General features: G+C 41.1%; 1 protein-coding gene and 1 pseudogene across 8 annotated transcripts in view; one reads left to right on the forward strand and one right to left on the reverse strand.

Moving 5' to 3' along the window:
* The window catches only part of PHACTR2 (phosphatase and actin regulator 2), a 299,218-nt gene that overhangs the window by 99,488 nt on the left and 171,831 nt on the right, over positions 1–27,899 (forward strand). The window lies entirely within an intron of this gene.
* Positions 1,865–26,860, reverse strand: LOC147366251 (ribosome production factor 1 pseudogene; annotated as a pseudogene). Its single transcript, XR_015132551.1, has 3 exons — positions 26,711–26,860; positions 26,545–26,646; positions 1,865–11,619 (listed from the first exon to the last, which is right to left on the reverse strand). The product of XR_015132551.1 is annotated as a ribosome production factor 1 pseudogene (transcript).

Genomic DNA, 27,899 nt, shown 5'->3' on the forward strand with positions numbered 1-27,899 from the left:
TAGCATCAGTATGGATTCTGCGTGGATATGCCACATTTTGTGTGTCATCCACTGATGGACATTTGTGTCATGAATAGTGTTAAATATTGTAAGCATCTGTGTGCATGTATTTTGGGGTATCTGTTTTCAGTTCTTTGGGGTATATGCCTAGAAGTAGAATTGCCTAAGTCATATGGTAATTCTGTGTTTAACTTTTGAGGAACTACTAAACTGTTTCCACAGTGGCTGCACCGTTTCACATGCCCACCAGTAATATATGAGGGTTCCAGCTTATGAATATCCTCATCAACACAGGTCACTTTTCATTTTTTAAGTCATAGCCATCCTAGTGATGTGAAATATTGTCTCACCATGGTTTTGGTTTGCATTACCCTTATGACTAATGATGTTGAGCTTTCTTTCTTATGTTTGCTGGCCATTTGTGTATCTTCTTTCTTCCATCTCTGATGGTAATTCCAATCGAATTTATAAAAATGTTCTGAACACTAATAACTTCATTAGGATGAGTGAAGTACTTCACAAGAGGATTGATTTAGGCAGGAAATAGTTTGCTCTGTAAATTATAGTTTGATTGTTTAAAAACCATTTTTATTATTTTGTGGTTATTATATTTATTATCATATTACACACAAGTGTTGTTATATTGGTTAAAATATGAACTTGTGAGTGTCTTCTCAGTCATAAGCATTATCTTATTCTCTGTAATAGCTTAGGTCTTATAGAAAGTTACTCAATTTGAGCCAGATCTATGATCCACCTATTAGTAATTCATAGCCTTTTGAGATATCATTATAGGTTTTATTTGTGGAATAAAGTTTCATAAATTGTGTACTATCCCAATATGTATCTTTTGCTATATAAAGTATATACATAAGTATATAAAAGATGGGAGAGAGAGAAAGAGAGGGAGTGTCTTAGGACTCAGAGAGATATTGAAGTTAGATTTCAACAATTCAACTCAACAATTATTTCCATATAGCATATTTATTCTATTGCCTCGTCTGAAATAAAACTCTCCCTTTCTCTCAGTCAGAAAGTGAAAGATATCTTTCTTAATATTTCCAAGGGAAGTTGCTGCTCATTTTTCCTCATTAACTTGAAGTATACAAAGATTAGACACTCTAACAAGGAAAGGCCTAGAGCTAATGTTCTTTATCTGGAGAAAGAGAAATACCCCAGTACTATTTGCCGTGCCAATCAAGACCCCCATAGTAGTTTTGTGTACTTAAAAATTTTGCATTGAGCAAGTGTTGCAGAAATTGTCCAGGTTCTGGCCATATAGCAGTGAACAAAACAGGGCTTACATTCTATCAGGGGAGATGGGTACATGAGCAAATATATGAGGTAGTTGTAAGTGTTGTGAAGCAAAATAGAATGTGGTGTCAGGAGCATGACATGGCTGCTTGAAGACAGAGTGGTCAAGGAAGGCGTCTCTGAGGACATGCAGATATGTGAAGAAGCTGTGAGTGTCAGAAAAAGAGAACAACATGAGATCGGGCAGGCTTCATCCACTGGGGGGATGGCTTGGAGGTCAACATAGAGGAAGTGACATGATTTCAAAGGAGAGTGGTAGAAGATAAGTTCAAAGAAATAGTCAATTTAGGATAGGCCAGTGCTGAAAGTTTATTGAAGGCTTCCCAGGTAGCTCAATGGCAAAGAATCTGACTGCCAATGCAGGAGACTCAGGTTTGATCCCTGGGTCAGGAAGATCCCCTGGAAGAGGAAATGGCAACCTATTCCAGTATTCTTGCCTGGAAAATTCCATGGACAGAAGAGCCTGGAGAGTTGCAGTGCATGGGGTCACAGAGTCAAACACGATTGACCACACATGCACAAAGGTTTATTATGCTTGGAGCTGCAAGGATCAAATGTATCTGTCTTTGTGCTGGGAACCAAGTCTAGCTTCTAGTGGGGTAAAGAGAGTCTGTATTAGTTTCCTGTCGTTGCTGTAACAAATAACTGCAAGCTTAGTGGCTTAAGCCACACGTTTATTTTCTTATGGTTCTGGAATCTGAAGTGTGCCAGTAGGGCTGCATTTCTTTGGAAACTCGTGTGTGTGTGCTAGGTGTATGCTGAGTCTCTTCAGTTGTATCGGACTGTTTGTGACCCCATGGACTGTAGTCCAGCAGACTCCTCTGTCCATGGGATTCTCTAGGCAGGAATACTGGAGTGGGTTGCCATTTCCTTCTCCAGTGGATCTTCCTGACCTAGGAATTGAACCCATGTCTCTTGTATCTCCTACTCTGGCAGACGAGTTCTTTACCACTAGCACCACCTGCGAAGCTCTAGAGGAGAATTCATTTCCTTGCCTTTATTTTCATGTAGAGTCCACCCACACCCCTTGGCACATGGCCCCTTTCTCCATCTTCAAAGCCAGTACCAGCGCTTCTTCTCATCTCTAACATCTGGTCTGGTCCTTACATCTTCTCCCCTGATTCTCATCCTCTTGGCTCCCTTTTCTAAGGACTCTTGTAGTTAGACTGAGCCCACCCAGATAATCTAGGATAATCTCAAGATCTAATTTAATCACACTTGCAAAGTCTCTTCTGTCATATAAGGCAACATATGCACAGGGAAGCCTCGTGTGCTGCAGTCCATGGGATCACAAAGTGTTGGACACGACTGAGCAGCTGAAAAACAACAGCAACATGCACAGATTCTGGAGGTTAGGATGTGGCCATGTTGGGTGGAGGAATTAGAGTGTTCTTCAGCCCATCACTGTGGGCTCTCTTGCTTAAGAGAAGTCTGATTTCTTTTACAGTGCTAGTCCCAACCCTCCCCAGGCTGTATTTTCCCTACTGAAGGTTTCATTTTTAAGGTTCTTTCCCTCCACTTTCTGGCCAATGGTAAGGTAATTTAAATGCATTAGAATTTTAGATTGCAAAATTTGTTTTGCAAAATTTATTGGATTTACATAAGGGTAAAGATGATGATTGTAGCCATGAAATTAAAAGATGCTTACTCCTTGGAAGGAAAGTTATGACCAACCTAGATAGCATATTCAAAAGCAGAGACATTACTTTGCCAACAAAGTTCCGTCTAGTCAAGGCTATGGTTTTTCCAGTAGTCATGTATGGATGCTACAGTTGGACTATGAAGAAAGCTGAGCCCCAAAGAATTGATGCTTTTGAACTGTGGTGTTGGAGAAGACTCTTGAGAGTCCCTTGGACTGCAAGGAGATCCAACCAGTCCATTCTAAAGGAGATCAGTCCTGGGTGTTCTTTGGAAGGAATGAGGCTAAGACTAAAACTCCAGTACTTTGGCCACCTCATGGGAAGAGTTGACTCATTGGAAAAGACTCTGATGCTGGGAGGGATTAGGGGCAGGAGGAGAAGGGGACGACAGAGGATGAGATGGCTGGATGGCATCACTGACTCAATGGATGTGAGTCTGAGTGAACTCCAGGAGTTGGTGATGGACAGGGAGGCCTGGCGTGCTGTGATTCATGGGGTCGCAAAGAGTTGGACACGACTGAGCAACTGAACTGAACTGAAGGGTAAAGATGGCCTTCGTTGTTGTTTAGTTGCTAAGATGTGTCTGACTCTTTTGCAGCCCCATGGACTGTGGCCCACAAGGCTTCTCTGACCATGGGATTTCCCAGGCAAGAATACTGTAGTAGGTTGCCATTTCCTCCTCCAGGGGATCTTCCTGACCCAGGGATCAAACCCATATCTCCTGCACTTGACCACTGAGACAACCAGGGAAGCCAAAGATTGCCCTATTAATCTCTTTATCCCCAGTGCCTAATAGAGGTCAGAGTACATGTTCAATCGATATAGAAAGTGGTGGATTTTCCTCGTGGTCCGGTGGTTAAGAATCCACCTATCAATGCAGGGGACACGGATTCAACCCCTGGTCCAGGAAGTTTCCACATATTGGGAAGCAACTAGGCCCATGCCCCACAACTGCTGAAACCTGCACACCCTGGAGCTCATACTATGCAACAAGAAAAGCCCCTGCAGAGAAGCCCAAACACTGCAGCAAGAGAGTAGCCCCTGCTCGCTGAAACTAGAAAAAGCCTGTGGGCAGCCATAAAGAGATAAATAAACAAAAATTTTTTAAATGCATAGAAGATGGTGATGATAATTACATTATGAAATGAAGGAGGGTGTAGTTTATGGTTTTCTTAAAGATACCCAGAGAAATGATGAGATTTTCTAATTCCAAGTATGAATACAGATCTATTATATGAAAATCATATTTATTGTACATCCTTTCCCTGGACAGTTCCTGAGCGGGGGGAAAGCTAGAAAGTGTCAGGGAAGGAATTTTACCATCTCAGAAAGAGAAGAACATATTTCTGGTACCCAGTCTAAATTGTCCTTTTGGTGATATTTTTAAAACCACGTGAAGTTGCAGCATTTGAATTTCTATCAAGCCCCACTTTTGTGAGGAATCAGCTAAACATTAAATTAAGTAATATGGGCTTTCTTCTAATGTAAACATTAAATTAAGTAATATGGGCTTTCTTCTAATGTAGCTAATACTTCTCTGTGATGAAGAAATACAGTTTGGCCTCATCATGGTATCTCCAGAAAATGCCCTTGAGTGTGGGGATGGAAGGTGATACAAATTAGTGAGAGACATAGCTGTGCAAAAGCTGAAGGTTGTACTGGCCACTTTATGGGGCATGAAGAGGCTCCTGCGTGTAGGAGGCCTTTCTCTTGCAGTGTGTGTCACTGCATGGCAGTCCCGTGGAGTTGTTTACTGCTGAGTGTGCTGCCAAGGGGAGGAAAAAATTCCAAGGAGACACTTATTGAAATGGAGCCCAAACAGAGCAGTGTGCTCTTCCAGGACAAGAATTATCAGCCCTGGAATCAAGAAATTCAAATTAAAGGAGCGTTCAGACTGCTGCTCAGATTCATCTGAAGTGTTCTCTGCAGTGTGTTGTTCGTCACTGGGAACAACCTGTAAGATGCGCCATCTGTAACACAGCGTCACAGACCTCATCAGAGAGCAGACAGTGTGATCCACGCTGACCTCTGAGAAACAGTCAGCGGAATTGCTTCTGTATTTTCACCTTCCTGGGGTTTTCACTCTCTGCTAAGGTGATGTCTGTGACAAGAGGAGGATGAAAATCTCGGATGCCTGACAAAAATAAATAATGTGATTTGACTCTTTCTTGCAATAGTCCCTGGTGGCTCAGATGGTAAAGCATCTGCCTAAAATGCAAGAGACCCGGGTTTGATCCCTGGGTCGGGAAGATCCCTTGGAGAAGGAAATGGCAACCCACTCTAGTATTCTTGCCTGGAAAATCCCATGGACAGAGAAGCCTGGTGGGCTGCAGTCCATGAGGTTGCAAAGAGTCGGACACGACTGAGCCACTTCACTTCACTTCACTTTACAATAATAAGATGAGTATTCACAGATATTGTTTATTTAAGATTAAAAGCCTTTATTTTACTATCACATGAAAATCCTCTTGTCTTGTATGGATGAAGTATGTCCAGGAAGCCACAGTCAGTCATATCAATTTTATCTAATTTTAGGGGAAATTTAAGAAATATCAAATCTTTGATTTGGCGACATGTTTGGTTACGGTTGTAGGATCTCTGTAGGTACTGTATGTTGCTCAGTCGCTCAGTCGTGACCGACTTTTGATGACCCCATCGACTGCAACACTCCAAGCTTCCCTGTCGTTCGCTGTCTCCTGGAGTTTGCTCAAACTGTTGTCCATTGAATCAGTGATGCCATCCAACCATCTCATCATCTGTCATCCCCTTCTCCTGCCTTCAATCTTTCCCACCAACAGGGTCTTTTCCAACCAGTAGGCTCTTTGCATCAGGTGGCCATAGTATTGGAGCTTCAGCATTAGCTTCAGTCCTTCCAATGAATATTCAAGGTTGATTTTCTTTAGGATTAACTGGTTTTATCTCCTTGCTGTCCAAGGGACTCTCAAGAGTCTTCTCCAGCACCACAGTTCAAAAGCATCAATTCTTTGGTGCTCAGCCTTCCTTATGGTCTAACTCTACATCCATATATGACTAATGGGAAAATCATAGCTTTGACTATACAGACTTATGTTGACAACGTGATATTCTCAGGTTTTTAATATGTTGTCTAGGTTGTCATACCTTTTCTTCCAAGGAGCATGTGTCTTTTAATTTCATAGCTGCTGTCACTATCTGCAGTGATTTTGGAGCCCAAGAAAATAAAATCTGTCACTGCTTCCACTTTTTCCCCATCTACTTGCCATGAAGTGATGGGACCAAATGACATGATCTTAGTTTTTTAATGTTGAGTTTTAAGCCAGCTTTTTCACTCTCTTCTTTCATCCTTATTAAGAGTCTGTTTAGTTCCTCTTCACTTTCTGCCATTAGAATGGTATCATCTGCATGTCTGAGGTTGTTGATATTTCTCCTGGAAATCTTGATGTACTGCATTTCCAGTTCCAACTCATTTACCCAAATAATCTTATTACTAAACACCTATCCCCTTATTATAGCTCAAAAATAAATACTTAGTAAAACTAATGCTAAGTAGACAACTATCATTAATCCTTTATGGGGTTGTTACATAGCTTGCTCAGTGTTCAGTCGTGTCCAACTCTTTGTGATCCCATGGCCTGTAGACCACCATGTTCCTCTGTTCATGGAATTTTCCAGGCAATAATATTGGAGTAGGTTGCCATTTCGTACTCCAGAGGATCTTCCTGACCTAGGGAATTTGTGGGATTTTAGTTCCCTAACCAGGATCAAACCTGGGCCATGGCAGTGAAAGTATGAAATCTAACTACTGGACCACCATCGAATTCCCAGTGCTTCATGTTTTTGTTACTTGAAGAAACACAAGCTATAGGAATGCCTTATACCACAAATTCTTTCTTCTTTCTCTCTCTTCAGCAGCAGAGTTCCTTGTTGAAAGTCATGAGGCAGGGATTAAAGTGCTTTATGCAAAAACGGAACATCCTTCTCAGGTTTTAATAAAAGTTTTTTTTTTTTTTATTTTAAATAGTAACTAACTTATGTATGGTGCACTTCAAGGAGATTTAAGCTTCTTTAAGGACAGCAGTCTTTAGAACCCTTCCTGCCTCCATCTACATCGCCTGCAGCAGTGCTCTGCCCGATGGTATACCCATTGAGTATGCACTCAGTTGAAGACTTTCTCACTCTAACAGGGAAAATACAAGGCCATGGATCTAACTTCACTCCCAAATCCCACAGACTGGGTCTTATCAGCAAAGGAAGTTTAGATCCCGTTCCTTGCAACTGTATATGCATCTTAGAAATGCCGGACTTCTCATAAAGAGCTCAGTGAAAGTCGTTCAGTCGTGTCTGACACTTTGTGACCCAATGGACTATAAAGTCCATGGAATTCTCCAGGTGAGAATTCTGGAGTGGGTAGCCTTTCCCTTCTCTGGGGGAATTTTCCCAACCCAGGGATCAATCCCAGGTCTCCTGAATTGCAGGCGGATTCTTTACTAGCTGAGCCACAAGGGAAGCCCTTCATAAAGGGCAGGTATTCTAAAAAAGCATCATTAAGAGACATAGTGAGTAGAAAAGGAAAAAAAAAAATAATGGTAGCCCTAAGATTTTTTTCTTATTCTGTAGGGCTGTTTTCATGGAATCTGTTCCACTTCTAGGATTATGGTACAATGCCATTTATTCTGGAAATTTATAACGAAGGTATGAAAGTAAGTAATGAGGGAACTAAGCCAGAAATATACCGCCATAGATTGACTTTGAGATCCCAGTAAAGGAACTGAGATGGATCACTTCCCAGGTCTGCCGCCCATCACCCAAACCACCCCAGCCGGCTCCTCCCTTGACCTGATGCTAAGCCAATGCTCAGTGTGTATTCCTCCAGAAATGGAGAAGCAAAAGTACATGAACCGCCCAAAGGAGAACCTTGAGCTGTTTCCTTTCCCCCACTTCAAGCACTGGCTAAAGCTCACCTAGAGACGCCGCTTCTTTGAAATCCACATGATACTGTTCTTTAGGCTGCTTCTATTTGTGGGACACTAAGTATGGTAGGCTACAGTCCATGGGGTCGCTAAGAGTCAGACACCACTGAGTGGCTTCACTTTCACTTTTCCCTTTCATGCATTGGAGAAGGAAATGGCAACCCACTCCAGTGTTCTTGCCTGGAGAATCCCAGGGATGGGGGAGTCTGGTGGGCTGCCATCTATGGGGTCACACAGAGTTGAGCTTGACTGAAGCGACTTAGCAGCAGCAGCAGCAAGTATGTTTTTATACCTTCTCCTGGGTATCTACATTTTACCTATATATTTGTTATATTTTTAAAATTACATTTTACAAGGGAGTATTCAGTTCAGTTCAGTTCAGTTCAGTCACTCAGTCATGTCTGACTCTTTGCGACCCCATGAATCACAGCATGCCAGGCCTCCCTGTCCATCACCAACTCCCGGAGTTCACTCAAACTCACGTCCATTGAGTCAGTGATGCCATCCAGCCATCTCATCCTCTGTCGTCCCCTTCTCCTCCTGCCCCCAATCCCTTGCAGCATCAGAGTCTTTTCCAATGAGTCAACTCTTCGCATGAGGTGGCCAAAGTACTGGAGTTTCAGCTTTAGCATCATTCCTTCCAAAGAAATCCCAGGGCTGATCTCCTTCAGAATGAACTGGTTGGATCTCCTTGCAGTCCAAGGGACTCTCAAGAGTCTTCTCCAACACCACAGTTCAAAAGCATCAATTCTTCGGCGCTCAGCCTTCTTCACAGTCCAACTCTCACATCCATACATGACCAAAGGAAAAACCATAGCCTTGACTAGATGTACCTTGTTGGCAAAGTAACTGCTTTTGAACATGCTATCTAGGTTGGTCATAACTTTCCTTCCAAGGAGTAAGTGTCTTTTAATTTCATGGCTGCAATCACCATCTACAGTGATTTTGGAGCCCCCCAAAATAAAATCTGACACACTGTTTCCACTGTTTCCCCATCTATTTCCCATGAAGTGATGGGACCGGATGCCATGATCTTCGTTTTCTGAATGTTGAGCTTTAAGCCAACTTTTTCACTCTCCACTTTCACTTTCATCAAGAGGCTTTTTAGTTTACTCAGCCATAAAAAGGAATAAATTTGAGTCAGTTCTAGTGAAATGGATGAATCTAGAGCCTGTTATACAGGGTAAAGTAAGTCAGAAAAAGAAAAACAAGTATAGTATCTTAATGCATATATTTGGAATCCAGAAAAATGCTACTAATGAACCTACTTGCAAGGCAGCAATAGAGAGTGCAGACATAGAGAACAGGATGTGTACACAGCAGTGGAAAGAGAGGGTGAGATGAATTGAGAGGGTAGCACTGAAGCATGTACATTACCAAATGGAAAATAGATGGCTAGTGGGAACTTGCTGTTTGAAGCAGGCAGCTCAGCCTTGTACTCTGTGACCACCTAGAGGGGTGGGATGGGGTGGGAGGTGGGAGGGAGGCTCAAGAGGGAAGGGTTACATGTGTACCTATGGCTGATTCAGGTTGTTGTAAGGCAGAAACCAACACAACATTGTAACACAATTTAATTATCCTATTTAGAGCTCCCCAACTTACTAAAATACCTTAAACTGGTATTTCCTAAAATTGGCAAATGCAATTTTGAATGCTTGACTTTTTAACTAATACATTTTCTTTTTTTAGAGTGATTTTTAGGTTCACAGGAAAACTGAGCAGATAATACGGGGAGTTCCCATTTATTCTTGTTTCCACACATGTACAACTCTCCCTATTATCCACACCCCCCACCAGAGTGGTACATTTGTTACAATGGGTGGACCTAAATTAACGTATCATTGTCATCCAAAGTCTGTCATGGTCTACATTAGAAATCACCTTTTTTCTTACCAACATGATTTTTTATTTGCTGCATAAATAGTGGTAATTTGTGGCACTTCATACTTTGTACAGACATGAAAGTTCAGTTCAGTTCAGTCACTCAGTTGTGTCCGACTCTTTGCGACCCTATGGACTGCCCCACACCAAGTCTCCCTGTCCATCAGCAATTCCCGGAGTTTACTCACTCATGTCCATTGAGTCGGTGATGCCATCCAACCATCTCATCCTCTGTCATCCCCTTCTCCTCCAGCCTTCAATCTTTCCCAGCATCAGGGTCTTTTCAAATGAGTCAGTTCTTTGCATCAGATGGCCAAAGTATTGGAGTTTCAGCTTCAGCATCAGTCCTTCCAATGAATATGCAGGAGTGATTTCTTTTAGAATGGACTGGTTGGATCTCCTTGCAGTCCAAGGGACCCTCAAGAGTCTTCTCCAACACCACAGTTCAAAAGCATCAATTCATCGGCACTCAGCTTTCTTTATACATGAAAGAAGTTTCATGAAATCAGGAGTTGCCATTTTGAAAAGGGTCTTGTTTCATAAATTCAAGATAGGCCTATTCCTCACAGTCCTGTAGTACGCCCTCAGTCCTTTATAAATGGAATTTTCTTCTACTTCTACCCATTTCCCAGGGCTTATGGACCCATTCATATTCTCCATATGTAGAATCAAAGGTTCCTTTCTGAAGAGATCCTAATTTTAAGGTAAAATGTGGTGCAAGTTCCTGAATTCCCACTTTCCTTTCTCTCTTGAATATGAATCTGTGACATCTGAAGAATACATAATCCTGTTGATTGTGGAGTGTAGCAACCTGCCTTCCAATAAATTGAGGATTAAGGGGAAAGAGAGATACAAACATCTATCCAATAGAATGACCCAGCTGTGTTGCTAAAATTGCTCAAAATTATTTCAGGTGTGTGTACTGTTGGGTCTTTGCCTCTTCTCTTAATTTCTTTAACTTCCCTGGTGGCTCAGACGGTAAAGAGTCTGCCTATAGTGTGGGAGACCTGGGTTCAATCCCTGGGTTGGGAACATCCCCTGGAGAAGGAAATGGCAACCCACTCCAGCACCCTTGCCTGGAAAATCCCATGGACAGAGGAGTCTGATAGACAATAGTCCATGGGGTCGAAAAGAGTCGGACACGACTGAGCGGCTCCACTCTGTTTAATTTCTTTATGCAGATGAACACTGCTTAAACTGAGCAACTGAGCCGTTTTGCAGCTGACTCAGAATTAATCCATTTGGTATTTTATGATCTTTATTAATAACAATCAGGTCTGTGAAATCTCTTGAGATGGCACTGTGAAATAATTTTTTCAGAGCCAGTGCTCTTCTGTAATAAGCATGTGAGTTTGGTATAACTGCAGAGAAATGGTCATAGAGTTGTACTGTTCTCCCATGAGATCAACCTGATGTAGTGATGAGAATCTTGGGAGAAGTTTGTCTATTGAAGTAAGAAGCAAATTCGTCTGTAGCTTCGTCATAAACAACCTCTTCATCATTAGGATATATATGACATTTTCATCATACATTTCACTGGTTGTCCATGGTCTTGGGTACGGGCTTATTACTGAGAGCCTCTCTCTCTGAGTTTTTCTTAACTGCCAACTTTTTCTTCTGTTGCTGCTATTTCTACCAAACGTTAAGTGTCACCATTGTTTGTTCTTAATTTCTGAAATGCTGAAGCCTGGAGGAAAGGCAACCGTCTTCAGTGGTTGGACCCTACTTTCCGTCATCCCATCCTCTGCCACTGCAGTCTCTTGAGTTTCTGCAGTGGTGGCTTTGCACTTCAGGCCTTTCTTTCTGCTCAAAAACCACTTTTGATGTTGAACGTTCTGTGGGTTTTGACAAAAGTGTAGTAGTAGTACACAGAATAATTTCACTGCCCTGAAAATCCTCTACACTCTGTGTAGCAGTCCTTCCCACCCCTCTATAGCCCCTGGCAACCACTAATCTTTTTACTGTCTCCATAGTTTTGCACTTTCCATAATGTCCTGTAGTTTGAATCATACAAACTACTACTTTTCAAATTAACTTTTTTAACCTTTGTTTCCTTCATGTCTTCTCATGGCTTGATAGCTTATTTCTTATTTATTTTTAGCACTGAATAATATTCCATTGTCTGGATGTACCACAGTTTATTTATCCTTCACCTACTGAAGGGATAGGTTGCTTCCGAGTTTTGGCAATTATGAATGAAGCTGCTGTAAACTACCCAGGTACAGAGTTTTGTATGGATGTAAGTTTTCAGTTCATTTAGGGAAATACCTGGAAGCATGATTGCTGGATCATATAGTACGAGTATGTTTGTTTTGATATGAAATTTCCACACTGTCTTCCAAAATGGTGATACCACTTTGTATTCCCACCAGCAATGAATGTGAGTTCCTGTTATTCCTCATCTTTATCAGCCTTTGGCATGGTGGCCGTTCTAATAGATGTGTGTCGTTGCTGTTCAGTAGCTAAGTTATGTCTGAATCTTTGCGACCCTGTGGGCTGCAACATGCCAGGCTTCCATGTCCTTCACCATCTCCTGGAGTTTGCTCAAACTCATGTTCATTGTGTCAGTGATGCCATCCAACCATCTCATCCTCTGTCGTCCTTCTCCTCCTGCCCTCAGTCTTTCCCAGCATCAGGGTATCTTATTCTTGCTTTAATTTGCATCTCCTGAATGACATGTGATGTTGGGCATCTTTTCATATGCTTACTGGCCATCTATATATTTTCTCTGGAGAGGTGTCTGTTCAGATCTTTTGCCATTTAAAAATTTGGTTATTTTATTTTTGAGTTTTTAGTTCTTTATTTATTTTAAATAACAGTCCTTTATCAGATGTGTCTTTTGCAAATGTTTTCCAGGCTGAGGCTTGAATTCTCATTCTCTTGACATTCTCTTAAAAAATGGTTTTAATTTTAGTGAAGTCTTATCGACTGCCTTTTGTGGATCTTATCTTTGCTATATCTAAAAAATCATCGCCTTACTCAAGGTCATATAGATGTCTCTCCTTTGTTATCTTTAGGAGCTTTATAGTTTTGTGTTTTACATTTAGATCCAGGATCCATTTTGAGTTAATTTTTATGAGGGCTCTAAGATCTATGTCTAGATTAACTTTTTTTTTTTTTTGCATACGAATGTCCAGTTGTTCTTTTTTTAAATGAATTTGTAAAATATAGGTTTAAGATTGTAGTAGAAGTTTATTTGGCCACCTGATGCAAAAAACCAACTCATTGGAAAAGACCCTGATGCTGGGAAAGATTGAAGGCAAAAGGAGAAGAGGGCAGCAGAGGATGATATGGTTAGATAGCAACACTGACTCAATGGACATGAATTTGAGCAAACTCTAGGAGATAGTGGAGGACAGAGGAGCCTGGTGTGCTGTAGTTCACAGGGATCACAAAGAGTTGGATACGACTTAGCACCTGAACAAGAAGATTTATGTGAATTAGAGAGGTGGCTCCTAGTCACCAGAGTGATGCTGGATGCTCTCTGTGTAGACTGACCCAGAAGTAAAAGATTCTCTCTAGAAAAATAATAAATCACTCATTTAATGAAAAAAAAAAGATTGAAGTAGAAACAGTCTTGGTTTAGAAGCAAATATTTTACATATCAAGGCGGTGTCATGAAATGACTCTGAAAATTACATTCATTCTATTTTTAGAAAACAGTAAAATGCAAATGTGTCTACAGACCTCATTTTTACTGTACTCAAATGGGTCTTTCTGGCAGTGGGCTGCCTGGTGGCTCAGACGGTAAAGAATCTGTTTGCAATGCAGGAGACCTGGGTTTGATCCCTGGGTTGGGAAGATCCTCTGGAGAAGGAAATGGTACCACACTTGGGGCTTCCCTGGTGGCTCAGAGGGTAAAGCATCTGCCTGCAATGCGGGAGACCCGGGTGCAATCTCTGGGTCGGGAAGAACCCCTGGAGAAGGAAATGACAACCCACTCTAGTGTTCTTGCCTAAAGAACCCCCATGGACAGAGGAGCCTGGCGGGCTACAGTCCATGAAGTTACAAAGAGTCGGCTACGACCGAGCGACTAATGCTAATGAGTCTTTACTGGGAGAGTAAAATAATGTCATATAGAAAATGACCTAGAAAATTTTAGGTTCCAAGTCCCATTTTTACCTTATACTGTGTGGTAATTTTAGGGAAAGTATTTCTTTTTTTCATTGCAGATAGCCTAACAATAACAATATAATTATTGAATTGCAACCCTTTTCAAGGAAGGTCTTAATATAGTGGAGGACACATAGAAAGTTGTGGAAAGTTGCTGCCTATTATTGAATTAAAATCATTTTCAGGGAAGGTTCTGATGTATCATATATCCTAAACTCTCTTCCAGAAAGTTGTAGCCTAAGAATGTGCTATTCTCTTCAAAGACTGTGATTAAACAAATATATTTTCCTGCTGTCTGATCTTGCCAGAATGGGAACACTGAGTCCTGATCATTCAGTGAGAGAGCAGTTTTGCTGCAAATGAAATTGCACTTTTCCTTTTTGGTATGTAGTATCTTAAATATTTGAAGCTGATATTTATATACTTAGAGGCTATTGAAGAAAAGCTGGTCTGATTTTTACACTGAGGTCTCAGGGCCAGCTGTGACTCATGCAACTGATCAGTTTGTGTTCATTGTGTGCTAAGTGTTCACAACAAAGGAGTCTGGTGATGGCGAGGTTGAGTCAGTAAGATGATTTATCTCTTGTCTATTCCATTGGAGAATGAGCCTTGGATTCATGCCAAGATGATAAAAGCCAGCAGCATCTATGTTCTAAGGTGTCAGGCTGATGACTGCACAGCTGGGCATGTACAGAGTGCTGCAGGCAATCCCTGGGTGATTTGCATGCCACAAATATTGTTCATTGGATCTGGCCGGCGGAAGAAACAGGAATTGCAGCAGATATCAAACATGGTCTTGTCCCCATGGGATCTCATTGCCACAAATTGACGGCTCTTCACCAATTTAAAAATCAGCACCAGTATTTAAGAAGTTTTTTCATTATTTTAGGAAGAACAAGCTAATTTAGATAATCCTAGGAATTGAAGTAATTTCTGTGCACAGAACATTTACCTACTATAAGAAAATGAAACCTTTTTTAGATTCACTACTAGCATTAGAATGGCCTTATGAATTTAAACGTATGACGTTTATCTTCTCTATCTTCTTCCTATTTGCAGCGAGCAGGTGTTATCTCACTTACAGTGTATCTTTTCTTTTTTTTAGCTCAAATTGGATTGTACTTTTTATCATATATCAATAATTTCTAATTTAGTAGGATCTCTTGGCTATCCATCTATGTTGATATGTATGAATATTTTAAATGCTGTTCCATTATTTGGACACACCCAGATATATTTAAGTAGTCCACCTTTCTTGGGGGCATTTAGGATGTTTCTTTGTGTGTGTGTATTCCATTACAAAAATGCCATACAAAGCACACATATTCAGAAATCTTCGTTCACTTAAATATGTTTATAGTACAAGAGAAGAAAAAATAAAGAGCCTAGGAAATGTAGTGTGTGCTCTGTCACTGAGTCGTGTCTGACTCTTTGTGAACCCATAAACTGTAGCCCGCCAGGCTCCTCTGTCCATGGGATTTCCCAGGCAAGAATACTGGAGTGGGTTGGCATTTCCTCCTCCAGGGGATCTTCCCCACCCAGGGATCGAACCCATGTCTCCTCGCATTAGCAGGTGTATTCTTTACCACTGAGCCACCTGGAAGCTCCCAGGAAACATAGTTATGATATTTAGATTTTCTTGGGCTGGCCGTCTATCTGTTTCTAATCCTCAATATATTCTCAGTGGTAAATGTTTCCTAGATAGTATTTGTTTTCTATGCTGCAAAACAAATGACCACAACATTAGCAACTTTAAGCAACACATGTTGTCTCACAGTTTTTATGCATTAAGAGTCCATGCACGCCTTAGCTGGGCCCTCCCCAAGGCTGCAGTCAAGCTGACAGGTGGGTGGGTTTACATCTGACAGCTCCAGTGGAGAAAGGTCTGCTCCCAAGTTCACTCATGTTGTTGGCAGAAATAAGTTCTTTGTTGCTCTAGGACTCATGGCAGCTTGCTTCTTCAAAGTCAGCAAGACTCTAAAGCAAGTCTGCTATCAAGGCAGGAGTCATACAAACCTCACATAACCACAGGAGAACCAGTCTGTCACCTCTGCCATATATGATCACATGGTCATGCGAGCAGCATCTCATCTTGCAGCACATCTTTGCCATGTTATGTTGATTAGAAGCAAGTCCCTGGCCTCACCCATCCTTGAGGGGATTACACCAAGGTGTGAGTCAAAAAAGAGAATTATTATCTTGAATTCACACTTTGTTTTATGTTCATGTAGATTGCCCAATTTTACTTTTGCAATCTAAGTAATATTTGGCCCCTTCAAAATGAATCAAATTGTTCTGAGGGAAAAGTCTTTGAGTTTTGGGGTGATAAACCTGAATCATTGTGAGAGAGGTGATTAAGCCTCCATCAGATGATAGATAGAGAATCCAGCATGAGTAAAGATAGAGATGATTCAAGCAATATGATTGACAGGCTTGATTTAATTGATCAAATAGATCTATGCAAATTCCTCTTCAGCCCACACACAACATATACAAATATTGGTTGTTTACTAAATCACAAAAGAAATTTTAAGAACTTTAGAGGATTGATTTGATGCAGAAAACATGCTTCACCACAGTGCAATTAAATTCAGAGTAGATACGGCTGCCATAAAACAATAAAGACAAGTGTGTCATGAGTCCTAGCCTGAATGAATGATACTTGTTATTAGTATCTTCGCCTTACTCCATTGATTGTCATTTTATACTTGTCTCTATGGTGCTGTAATGGAGAAGGCAATGGCACCCCACTCCAGTACTCTTGCCTGGAAAATCCCATGGATGGAGGAGCCTGGAAGGCTGCAGTCCATGGGTCGCTGAGGGTCGGACACGACTGAATGACTTCACTTTCACTTTTCACTTTCATGCATTGGAGAAGGAAATGGCAACCCACTCCAGTGTTATTGCCTGGAGAATCCCAGGGACAGGGGAGCCTGGTGGGCTGCCGTCTATGGGGTCACACAGAGTCGGACACGACTGAAGCGACTTAGCAGCATGGTGCTGTAAATACCATGGGAAGGACTTCTAACATAGATTTGTTGGGTCAGGAACTCTTCCTGGAAAAGTAACTCGGACTGAAACCCAAAGTATGGACACATGAGCAAAGTCAACCTGGAGACTCAGAGTGCAACAGAATAAAATAATATCCTCAGGCAAAAACCCTGAGGAGAAAGAGTGAGGAGCAACTTGCTGTCTGGGGTAAAGTGCAGAGATGGAAGAGAGACGAGCCTAAAGATGAGGCCAGAAGCTAAAGCAGATTTAACAGAACTCATACTTCTAATATACAAATATAGCACTACTTAATTTGAAAATCACTGCAGATGATGATTGCAACCATGAAATTAAAAGACGCTTACTCCTTGGAAGGAAAGTTATGACCAATCTAGACAGCATATTAAAAAGCAGAGACATTACTTTGTCAACAAAGGTCCGTCTAGTCAAGGCTATGGGTTTTCCAGTAGTCATGTGTGGATGTGAGAGTTGGAGAGTGAAAGCTGAGTGCTGAAGAATTGATGCTTTTGAACTGTGGTGTTGGAGAAGACTCTTGAATGTCCCTTGGACTGCAAGGAGATCCAACCAGTCTATCCTAAAGGAGATCAGTCCTGGGTGTTCACTGGAAGGACTGATGTTGAAGCTGAAACTCCAATACTTTGGCCACCTGATGAGAAGAGCTGACTGATTTGAAAAGACCCTGATGCTGGGAAAGATTGAGGGCAGGAGGAGAAGGGGACAATAGAGGATGAGATGGTTGGATGGTATCACCGACTCAATGGACATGGGTTTGGGTAGACTCCAGGAGTTGTTGATGGACAGGGAGGCCTGGCGTGCTGAGGTTCATGGGGTTGCAAAGAGTCGGACACAACTGAACGATTGAACTGAACTGAACTGAATTTGAAAAATATTAAAGATATTATTAAAATACAAACAGCATTCTTGGACAGTTGTGCAGTGAGTTAAAAGGTGCCCACCCCCAAAGATATGTCCACATCCCAACCCCAAGAACCCGTGAATATGAGTTTATTTGGAAAAAGGGTCATTGCAGATTTAATTAAGTTAAGGATCTTGAGATGAGATCCTCCGAGATTACCCAGTGGGCCCTAAATCCAGTGATAAACGTCCTTATGAGAAACAGAAAAAGGGAAGATGTGTGTGTGTGTGTTTGTGTGTGTGTGTGTGTTAAGTCACTTCAGTTGTGTCCGACTCTGTACGACCCTATTGATTGTAGCCCATCAGGTTCCTCTGTCCATGGGATTCTCCAGGCAAGAATACTGGCATGGATTGTCATGCCCTCCTCCAAGGGATCTTCTACCCAGGGATGGAACCCACATCTCCTGCATTGGCAGGTGGATTCTTTACCACTAGTGCCACCTGGAAAGCCTAGAAGAGGAGATAAAGACACATATATGAGAAGGCCTGTGAAGACAGAGGCAGAGGTTAGAATTATGGGCCACGTACCAAGGAATGCCTGGAGCCAGAAGCTGGAAGAGCCCTGGAATGATGTTCCCCCAGAACCTTCGGAAGGAGCACTGCCCTGCCAACACCGTGATGTTGGGCTTCTCGCCTCCAGAACTGTGAGAGAATAAATTTCTGCTGTTTATGTTACCAAGTTTGTGATCATTTGCTATAACAACCACAGGAAACTAATACAAGTTGCATAGATGAAATTTAGTTGTTTTCTTCTTGCAATGCCAAAGAAGGCTTAGATCTTTATGTGGATGACTAAGTAATAGTGTTTTTCCCACTCCTTTGTGGTCAAAGCTACCTAGAGGCAAAAGCTACCTACGTTACATTACATTACAGATGACATGGGGTCAGGGAAACTGTATCATTGTTCTGATTGTCAGGAGACCCTTGATTCAGAATGACCTTTCTATTTCACATACAGTATCTCCAAATTCTTGGTGAGGTCAGATACACTGGCATTGTACTGGTTCAGTTGCACAATAAACAGTATTTCAATCAAGGCCCTATTACTTTTAAGCAGTCTTATTAGGGACCAGTTTTTAATTGTCTGAATTAAAAATAGGCTTGCTTTTGGAATTACTCAGAGAACCTTTAAAAAAAAAGAAAGGATCAGTTGGCCAGAGCAATGAAGAGCTATGTTAACACAAGTGAATAACGTTTATGAGTAAAACAAACATTTCATTTGAGTCAAGGGTTTGAACCGTCTTATCTTCACAGCTCTCATTAGACCTGGCAATCCAGGGTTCTGGTTTGGGCATGTTGTCTGTGTTATGCATTGACTTGTGTCCCTCCAAAGTCCATATAGGTTGAGATCCTAAGCCCGTCTCAGAATTGGGTCCTTACAGATGTAATTAGTTAAGATGAGATCATTAGGGTGGGCCTTAATCTGATACAACTGATGTTCTTTAGAAAAAGGGAAAATTGGACACAGAGAAAGCCACAGGGACAAACAGCATATAAAGATGGAGAGAGAGACCAAGCAATGTTTCTACAAGCTAAAACGTGCCAGCAAATCACCAAAGGCAAAGGGAGGACCCGAGACAGATTCTTTCTCAGGACCCCTTTTCCTTGGGCTTCCAGCCTCCAGAACTGTGAGACAATAAATTTATGCTGTTTAAGCTGCCCAGCTTGTGGTACTTGGTGATACAGCAGCCCTAGCAGGTTAGTACAGTTTGCTTCCTATTAATTTGCTTGAGAATTGTGTGTGAGCATCAAGACAACTCATGAAAATAGGAAGAAAAAGACTCAATTTGTATTATAGTTCAGGTGACTTCATCCTAAATTACTTTATAATTAATTATATAAATATATATTATATTAACATATTGTATTGCACACATAATAATTAATGCATCATTATTTTACAGACATATCATCCTTAAGCAATTTATATAAATTTCTGCTTAAACAGGTCTTTTTTTAGGGTAAAATGTTGTACAAATAATCTACCCACTGACTCATTGAGTGGTTTCAGAGTTGTATTGGAATAGATATAATCTCAAACCAAATCTAACTTTACTTCTATTTGGAGAATATTTTAACGGCCCAATTCAGAAATATTTTAAAAAACCAATAGATAGTGTCATATTGTGAACAGGTTATTTATGAAAATTGGTTAATTTGTAGCTCAAAAATAATTAACATTTGGGTTTAGCTCAGTTTGGAATTCATTAAATTTTGGTAACATTTTTTGTGTATGGAGTCAAGTTATTGATCATAAAAGTATTCTATCAACTGATCATGACAATGGGTTATAATGAATTATTTCATTTATCTATGGATATTGAGCCAGGATAATGTACCTAACAGTAAACTTTGAAATTTAGTTCCACAAAGCAGTGCTATCCCTGGAGTAAAATAGAGGCAGAAGTATAAAACTCACTATGTACGTGGCTAATAAACGTTCAGGTCTAGATAATGACATTTAATTTTCACCTTTGCTTGCCATTTAAAATCAGACCTCTAGGCATTTTTAATCTAGCTCTTTAGAATGTTAAATGTTTTATTTGAAATGCATATTTAGTTTATAAGTAGCAATTTAGTGTTCTGTTTCCATGATGCATTGATATTAAATAAAGCCCTGGAAAGAAGTAATTTATTACAACCTGTTTCTCCTTTGTACAAGTCCCTATATGGACTTGATGTTGCTTGCTGGATATCAAAAGAGATTAGAGGCAGCATGATTTCAGATGAAAGAATAAGCATGTGCCTCTCCTAGGATTTTCCATTAAAAATTTTTTTTGTCTCATTAAAGAAAAGTAACAACAGAATTCTAAATAAAACACAATTTTAAAGAGCTAAGTAATGTTCCTTAAATGTTTAATAACTGATACTTCAAGCTATTAAACATTTATATGTTTTCCGTTGTACTGAAAGTAAAAGTCAACTTACTTGTTGAAGAATACCTAAAATACACTGAAATTTTACACCCTAGTACAGTTATCAGTCTGTATTATTATGATATATTTACACCCAAATGGCTTTTCATGACATGTACTTGAGCTCTTTTAGGACTTAGTTTTCATAATAGAAGATATGGGTTGTTTATTTAAAGTTAGAATCAGCGATAGAGGGTATGTTTGTAATTGTATGCTTTAGGTCCAGTCTGTATGGGTGCTCAGTTGCTCAGTCGTGTCTGACTCTTTGTGACCCCATGGACTGTAGCCTCCCAGGCTCATCTGTCCATGAATTTTCCAGACAAGAATACTGGAGTGGCTTGCCGGCTCCTACTCCAGGGGATCTTCCCAACCCAGAGATGGAAGCAGTGTCTCTTTTGTCTCCCGCACTGGCAGGCAGATTCTCTACCACCAGCGCCACCTGGGAAGTTCTTTAGGTCTGATATCCCCAACTTCAAGGTGTGAATATAATGAAAGATTTTGCAGATTTGTTTTACTTCGGGGGTAAATTCCTCACAGGAAGGAAAAACTTCAGGTGGATATATTAAGAATGATTGTGTTGGCGTTTATAATTCTCCATCTTTCCCATTGTTTGAGAATATAGATATCTGATCTATAAGATAATTTTTGGTTTATGGTAATGTCTTTGAAATCAATAGAAAACAAATGCATATTAGTAAGTAGAGTTTGGCATTATTAATTAACAATTTGGAGGAGACTGCATATATCTTACCTCATACAATACACAAAAATAAATTACAGGTGAAATAAAGATTTACATGTGAAAAGTAAAGTGAAAGTCATCAGTCATGTCCAACTCTTTGTGACCTCATGGACTATACAGTCCATGGAATTCTCCAGGCCAGAATACTGGAGTAGGTAGCATTTCCCTTCTCCACAGGATCTTTGCAACCCAGAGATCAAACCCAAGTCTCCTGCATTGCAGGTGGGTTCTTTAACAGTTGAGCCACAAGGGAAGCCCAAGAATACTGGAGTGGGTAGCCTATCCCTTCTCTAGCGGATCTTCCCAACCCAGTGAAAAGTAAAAGTACTAGAAGAAAATATGACAAAACTGTGTTACATACCATTAGAGTATGAAAGCCATTCCTTAATACAGCACTAATATCAGAAAACATAAAAGAAACGATTGGAAGGTTTGAGTACCTATAAATGTAAACCAATGCTCTGTACAAAAATATAAATTTTTAAAAACTGGGAGAAATATTTATACAGGGGTAACCATGTCAGAAACAATGGCATGAATACTTTAAAAACCTTTTTATATTAAAATGTATATTCTCCTACAAACATATGGATACCAAGGAGGAAGGAGGGTAGGATGAATTGAGAGATTGGAATTGACATATATACACAATTGATACTATGTATAGAATATATAACTAATAAGAACCTATTGTATGGCACTGAAACATGTATAATATCATATGTGAAATGAGTCGCCAGTCCAGGTTTGATGCAGGATGCTCGGGGCTGGTGCACTGGGATGACCCAGAGGGATGGTATGGGGAGGGAGGTGGGAGGGGGGTTCAGGATGGGGAACACGTGTGCACCCGTGGCAGATTCATGTTGATGTAGGGCACAGCCAATACAATACTGTAAAGTAATTAGCCTCCAATTAAAATAAATAAATTTATATTAAAAAAAAAAAAAGAAAAAGGAGGTCTGAGCTAACATCCCACTACCCAGTGGTTCAGACTTTCCATTATGTAAAACCAATAAGCCCCACTGTTGTTGCATTTTCTGCTGGATGTCTTCCTAACTGATGTAATTTTACTGTTTCTTAAGGCTGGCCCAAGAGCGTGAAAACACGAGCAAAAAATAAAATTTCACAGCACATAAAAAAAAAAAGAACCTATTGTGTAGCACAAGAAAACTCTCCTCAATGCTCTGTGGTGACCTGAATGGGAAAGAAATCCAACAAAGAGGAGATATATGTATGCGTATAGCTGATTCACTTTGCTGTACAGTAGAAATTAACACAGCATTGTAAAGCAACTATACTCCAATAAAAATTAATTTAAAAATAAAAACAAAAAATAAATAAAACATATGTTCTCTAGTCCTTTAACAGGTATTTAAATAATCTCCTGATATGTCTGAAGTCATAGGCTAGGAGATACAGATTAGACTCAGGTGGGTCCTTCAAATGGCCCCAAATCTAGAGTTTCATTTCCATTGTTAGTATCTGTCCATAAATGGTTATGTTTAAATTATAAAACTATATCCCACTTTAAAACCTCTAAATAGAGTCAGTTTTATCTAACATTAATGTCATAATGACTTTTTAAGATAACTAAATTAAGTAACTTCCAAGTATCTGTGATATAATGACTAACAGACCTCTAGGACCTAATTGCCTTTATTTGACAGACATATACAAACACAAATACCTGTTTGTTAATGTAATATGGTCACTTCTTAGACATAACTTTATCCTTCCAATACAACTGAAAACGTGTCCCACTTTGCATGATTGAACCACAGCCCCCTTTTCTGTGTTCATGGAACAAATAGAGAAGATAGACATCTGCTTTTCTTGAACTGTCAAGAAGGGTACATGCACTCTGACCTCACCTTTAAATTTAACCAAGTATATAGATGGACTTGAGGCTGCTCAAAATGCTTCTCAAGGAATTTCCCCCAAGCACTAATATCTGAATAGCCTGAAAAAATATGCAAGAAAAACCTTCATCTCCCCTGACATGAAGTTATGCTCAGCATGCTAACTATAAGGCCAGGGCTTAGTTTCAGAACAACAAAGAACAACATTTTCCCATTCTTTGTGATGTTTCTGCTAAAATAACAGTCTTAACGATTCTTCTTCTTCTTCTCTATAGTCAACATTTCTTAAGTGCCTACAGTGGGGTGAGACTCGCTTCTAAAGATTTAAGCATGTGTTTTGAGCAAGGCTTTACCATTCTGTCAACAGTAACTTTTTTTTAAAGCATGCTGTCAACAGTTACATTTTCTTAAAGGACTAAAGGGAACAAAACAAAATATTCTAGGTCTCTATTAAAACGTAAAGCATTCTGTGGTGACCAGTTGCTACTGACCTCTGCTGATAACTGGAAATATTACAACATGCTTGCTCCTTGGAAGAAAGGCTATGGCAAACCTAGACAACATATTAAAAAGCAGAGACATTACTTTGCTGACAAAGGTCCATCTAGTCAAAGCTGTGGTTTTTCCAGTAGTCATGTATAGATGTGAGAGTTGGACCATAAAGAAGGCTGAGCGCCGAAGAATCGATGCTTTTGAACTATAGTGTTGGAGAAGACTCTTGAGAATCCCTTGGACTGCCAGAAGATCAAACCAGTCCATCCTAAAGGAAATCAGTCCTGAATATTCATTGGAAGGACTGATGTTGAAGCTGAAACTCCAATACTTTGGCCACCTGATACAAAGAACTGACTCATTGGAAAAGACCCTGATGCTGGGAAAGGTTGAAGTCAGGAGGAGAACGGGATGACAGGAGATGAGATGGTTGGATGGCATCACCAACTCAATGGACATGAGTTCAAGGAAGCTCTAGGAGTTGGTAATGGACCGGGAAGCCTGGCATGCTGCAGTCCATGGGGTCACAAAAAGTCAGACACGACTGAGCGACTGAACTGAACTGAAATGATTGAGCCACTACTAAGTGATACCTGTTGCATTAAGGACTTCACATAATTTTGATGTAATTTTGATATTACCTCCATTTTGCAGGAGAGAAACCAAGATTCAGAGAGGTTAACAAACTTGCTGAGTTCTCATAGCAAGATCCAAACCCAGAACAACCTGACTTTAAACACTATTCTTAACCAATGATCTACTTTCCTCTCAAAATTCCTGCAGTAGAGGGGAACAATTTAACACGTGTCTGTTCATTCACGCGGATAGTGTGCTAGGCCCTCGGCTAGTCTCTAAGGATACAATGGTGAAGACAGGCTAGGTCCCTGCCTTTGTAAGCTTGCATTTGTTTGAAATGTATAAATACCTGATAATAGTTAAGTGGTGGCTCAGTCGGTAAAGAGTCTGCCCACAATGTGGGAAACCAGGGTTCAATATCTGGGTTTGGAAGATCTCCTGGTGAGGGGAATGACCACCCACTTCAGGATTCTTGCTTGGAGAATTCCATGGACAGATGAGCCTGGTAGGCTACAGTCCATGGGGTCACAAAGAGTCGGACACAACTGATTGACTAACACTTTCACTTTATGGGAGGAAAAGAAAGGAAAATAGACAGACCTTATGAGAGGGACAACTTTCTATAGAGGCAGAGAAGCCTCCTGGAGAATTGTTGGCTTGCGGGAGAACTTGGATGAAGTGAGGATGGATGGATGAAGTCATGCAGATATTTGGAGAGAGGAGCATGTGTCAAGGAAGGAACATCGAGGTCCTGAGGTGGGAACACGCTTGTGTTTGAGGAAAATAAGGACTGCCAGTGTGGCTGGAGAGGGGAGAGTGAAGGAAAGGATGAGTGGAAATGAGGACACAGAGCCAACCAGGAGGCTTTGTAGCCCATGGTAAGAGTTTACTTTTTTTTTTTTTCTTTTACATATGCAGTAGGATCCCACTGAAGGGTTGGGCATAGTGGAGAGACTGGGTCTCCATAACCCTGGCTTTTGGAGGACATGCTGTCAAGCAACTATAGAGAAAATATGAAGGGCAGTTAAGACGTTGCCCTCATCCCCCAGAGAGAGATAAGGGCTGAGATGCAGCATCAGCAGTCGAAAGACTGGAGAGTGGTTGCATTTGGTGTCTATTTTGAGAATCCAGGGGATTTACTGTCTAGCTGGGGATATGAATAAAACTCACAACAGACCAATCGAACAATAAAGACAGTGTTCTGTTAAGAACTGCACTGTAGGGACTTCCCTGGTAGTCCAGGGGTTAAGACTCTGTGTTTCCACTGCAGGTTTGATTCCTGGTTGGGGAACTAAAATCACACATGCTGCAGGTAGGACCAAAGGGGAACAAAAAGAGAGAACTGTGTTGTTAGCTGCAAATTCTTCCAGTATCTCCAGTATATCCTTGGAGAAGGCGAGATCTGGTCACAGTGGTGGGTGTTTTGAGATAGGGGAAGGTTGTTATAGCCCATTTGCATTTCCTTGGAGAGCTAATTTGGACTGTGAAGAAAGCTGAGCACCAAAGATTTGATGCTTTTGAGCTGTGGTGTTGGAGAAGACTCTTGAGTGTCCCTTGGACTGCAAGGAGTTCCAACCAGTCCATTCTGAAGGAGATCAGTCCTGATGCTGAAGGTGAAACTCCAGTACTTTGGCCACCTGATGCGAAGAACTAGCTCATTGGAAAAGACCATGGTTCTGGGAAAGATTGAAGGCGGGAGGAGAAGGGGATGCCAGAGGATGAGATAGTTGGATGGCATCACCAACTCGATGGACATGATTTTGAGTAAGCTCTGGGAGTTGGTGATGGACAGGGAAGCCTGGCATGCTGCAGTCCATGGGGTTGCAAACAGTCAGACACGACTGAGTGACTGAACTGAACTGATGCTGCCCCAAGCAGAGACAGGTATGGGAGGGAGGCTGGGAGGGGTTGGCAAGCTGGTTCCTTATCTGGGAGGGCAAGGGTGGATCCTGGGGCTGGGCTCGCAGGGTGGCTTGGGTGGTCTGCCCACTCCCTTGATGGTGCTGTGAGCAGAGTGCACATCCCGCTTGTGCCCCCACTCCTCAGAAGCGGCAGTTGGGTTTTTGGTCTTTTTATAACTTATTGTTCATAATGTGCCCCAATTGTGCACATATAGAGTTATTTTTAGTCTCTTACATCTTCTTTGTATTTTGTCGCCTTGAGATGTTTGTCCAGGTGCAAGCGCTGGTCCCAGGCCCCAGGTTTCAGGTCCCAGCCTATGTCCGTGAGGGTGGTAGCCTGAGGTAGGAGTGAAGAACGGGTGGGTTTTTCCAGGCTCTAAGGCATTCATTCTCTACCTGACGCCTGTGGGCACAGTGGAAGGGGCAAGCCAGCTCTCAGTCTGCTGAGGCGGGTGGACGGGGGCGCCTTTCTTTCCCGCAAAGGCTTCTTCTTCCCAGAAGTGTGTGCGTGCGTGCGCGTGTCGGCTCAATGAAGCCGACAGATCTTGCATCCCTCGTGGTTTCCTGTGCCCTACCAACCACAATCCAAAGTCAGCAGCTTTTCCTTCCTCTTTTCCTTTCTTTTTGTATGTTCGTTTATAAACACTGACATTCAAGCTCAAAGGCTAAGGAGGATATGGAACAAGCCTGAACCAGAGAAAATCTAAGAGGTGCACAAACGAAGTTTTTTGCCTTGATTTTAAAGTGTTGGTAGGCTTTGTAGATTCTCATTCATACTTAAAGAAGGGTATATGTGTGTGTTTTCAGGGCCAAGAGTTTGCTAGAGAACTCTAGGATGTTTGACCAAAAAGGAGAGAAAGCCATTACCTAACACACTCATGTCTTGAAGAGTGTTTTTTCCCTTCCCATTTTAAAAAATTGAAATATAAGTGATCTACAGTACTGGGTTAGTTCTAGACACACATCATATTGACTTAATATTTCTATATATTACAAAATGATCACCACTGAAATGAATTTTTTAAGTACAGATGAGTTTTGGGGGTCTTTGTCATTAAATGTGAAATCCTCAATAAAAAATATTTTAGCTTCTTCCAAGAAAACGAAACTTCACCCAACTGCATCAGATTCCAACCTTGAGCTAAACAAGGGTGCTTGAGCACCTGCTTCTTTTCGTGTGTCTGCTTGATTGTTTTAGCTGAAGGGCTTTTCAGCCAGCATTTCTCAAATGAAAAATCTCTTCCGAGTGATTCATTTGTCCCTGTGAGATGTGAGAATTACCTGTAGATATCGTGAATACACATATGTGCTTGGCTTTTGCTTCTCTGTTACATAGGTTCCTTCTGAACTGGGTCAGTTTTCAGGTCTTATTACAAAGCTCAGAGTTTTGGGAACCTGACCGTGGGGCTAATTCCTGCTGATGAAAGTGAGCAGCCCTCAGAATTCCTGAATAACCTGTGAGGTAGACAGAACTGAGAGTGATTTTATCCGAAGCAGTGACATTGCACACCCAGGAGCTGAAATGAGGCTGAACGCCCACCTGGAGCTAAGCCTTGGCTGTCACACCTGAACTGTTTGCTCTTGGTAGAC

The sequence above is a fragment of the Bos grunniens genome, chromosome 9 (assembly GCF_055505025.1).
Source record: "Bos grunniens cultivar Pamir isolate PY7600 chromosome 9, Bosgru_T2T1.0, whole genome shotgun sequence".
Lineage (NCBI taxonomy): Eukaryota > Metazoa > Chordata > Mammalia > Artiodactyla > Bovidae > Bos > Bos grunniens.